A 2,517-nucleotide genomic window follows, 5' to 3' on the forward strand; every position below is an offset into this window, starting at 1 on the left:
AATACTAATAGTTATTGGTTTGTAGTCAGAAGTGGATTAAACTTGTTTCACAAGTACAAGGGTGATGATAGATAACTAAATTTAATAATTTTGAAGAGACAGTTATAGTCATTGCTTGATCTACCATTGGCATAATTTTTTTTTTTTTTTAAGATGAGGCAACCCTTGGTTGACCTCACAGATGGCAAGGACCTTGTCAGCTTACAATTCCTTATTTTTTTATTTTTTGCGCCTACAGCACCCGGTCTCCCTAGGTGGTCTCCCATCCAAGTACTAATCAGGCCCAACCCTGCTTAGCTTCCGAGATCAGACAGGATTGGGCTTGTTCAGGGTGGCATGGCCTAGACTTGTGATTTTTTTTTAAAGCCCTGTGTTTAATGACTTGAGGCAACTGTGATAGAATGGAAAGTGCACAGGGCTAGAGGTCTAATGATTAGGTCCAAGTCTCCACCCTTCCAGATAATCAATCAATTTAAAGTGAAGCATCTTAAAATACTTAGTCAAAAAATGAGGAGAATAAAAATTTCAGAAAGGATGGTTGTATACCTGAAGTAGTGTAGATTGAAGGCTAAAATTCCTGATCAGTGGAAAAGTGCTATGAAAATGATTTCTTTGCTGTCTGTTAAAAAATATTAAACTTATGTAAAATGATATTTTAAAGTTACTTTAAGATTTTGCACAGGCAAGCAGCTAAACCAAGCTTCAAGTGTGTCATACCTTAATGGGATATCTGTGGACCAGTACATATATGGGCGTTTTAATTAATTAAATCACCTTTTATAAATATTACGGGAAATGGATAATAGGAAATAACTGCATAGACATTATTTTGTGAGTGAAAATCCACATTTTCGCAGTAGACTACTATTCTATTTATCTGCTTTCTCATTTTAATATGGAGATCATGATAGCTATGTATATAAATACAAGTACCTCTAAATAGTGTATTTTATTGACTTAAAATAAAATCTGAATTGCCATTTTAATTCAGCATTACTCTCACCTCCACTCCACCAGTCAGGACAAATATTTTGATTAAATTCACAAGAAAAAAGGTACTGACAACTCAAAGTTAATAATTCACCCCACTGCAATTCAGAAAGGGAGAGTTTAAAAAAGAAATACTGAACAATTGTGGGTCCCAGGCCTGGCTGATCCCAGGCCTGGCTGTGATCCAGGCTCAGGGCTAGGAATAGGGCCCCAGATTTAAAATGTTACATTAGTGTAGTAGGGCGCCTGCGCCTAAAACATGTAAACATAATTCAGCTTATTGTATCACGCATGTGTGGCTGAATGCCACTATTGTACTCTAATATGTGTGGAGCCCATGCGGTCCCCTGGGGAGCAGAAGAGGAACAGAAGCAGAAGCACACTCCCCACACCCCACAATAAAGTTGGTGTCTGCCCTTTCATTCTCATGTCGGCCCCTTGTGCATTCTTCCAACTGGGCAACTCACCACTGAAATCTTCCCTTCTTGATCAACTCCATACTGACAACAATGCAAAAGCATAACATTGCCATAATGTAATAGATTTAAGTAGTATTATTATAACAAGGAAGAAAAATGCAAATGACTTGCTTAATCTTGATTATGACTTTAAAGCAACCTCTTTTCATCGGATAAAAAGTTTCTAAAAGGCTATTTGATGTTAGTTAAACAGTATAAGAGAACGGAATAAGAGATCATGCTGGAGGATATACGTGTGTTTCCTATAACATTAGGAAAAATGAAGAATGGAACATAATTACTAAACTATTTTTCTCAGAAATAGCCTATATACAAATGATAAGTGAAGAAAAGAACACCATTTGCAGTAGGAAAATAATTAGTTACTTTTTCCACTTTCCTTTTTCCTAATCTTATATAGAAAATAGTCATTTTACAATATAGCTTATCCTAGCTCATCAATTATAGATCGGATTCAAGTTAGCTGTTAATACACACAATGAAGATCTTTAAATGTGTATTCAAACTGCAACTTTGAAATGAGGACTTTATAAAGTTTTCATGTTAAAATCAATATATTTCCATTGTATACAACAGACTTTTGATGTTTGAGTTTGTCAACTTTCACATAATATCTTAATCTTTTTGGAAATATATTTTCAAATGCTGACATGGAACACATAGAAATTTTACTTCTTTTAAATACTGTGGTCTAATTGGACATGATTGCAGAAAGTTTATCTTTTTCGGAAGTGGTGTTGAAAGGAGGAGGAAGAGAAAAGGAGAAAGCTCAATGTTTTAAAATGTGGATTTCTCATGGCTGCGTGTGGACTTGCTGCACTTTGTGGAGCGATGTGTGTTTCTAGCCAGTCTCTTTCTAGGACATATGGTGGTGCAGGATCTTCTAGGTCAGTTTTCTTATATGTGGCAACAAAGGCAAAAATGAACACTTCTCAGTTTACAGATGACCTTGCTAATAGATATCAAATGCCTTATTGCTACAGTATCATTCCCTTGGCATTTTACAATGATATTTTATGTCTTATTTTAAGGTTGCAGTTTGAATACT

At 35.4% G+C, this 2,517-nt stretch overlaps 1 pseudogene; it reads right to left on the reverse strand.

Annotated features, from left to right (window-relative positions):
- Positions 1–229: 229 nt before the first annotated feature.
- Positions 230–347, reverse strand: LOC111735686 (annotated as a pseudogene).
- Positions 348–2,517: the final 2,170 nt, after the last annotated feature.

This window comes from Pteropus vampyrus, unplaced genomic scaffold (assembly GCF_000151845.1).
Source record: "Pteropus vampyrus isolate Shadow unplaced genomic scaffold, Pvam_2.0 Scaffold1000005332, whole genome shotgun sequence".
In the NCBI taxonomy this organism is placed as follows: Eukaryota; Metazoa; Chordata; class Mammalia; order Chiroptera; family Pteropodidae; genus Pteropus; species Pteropus vampyrus.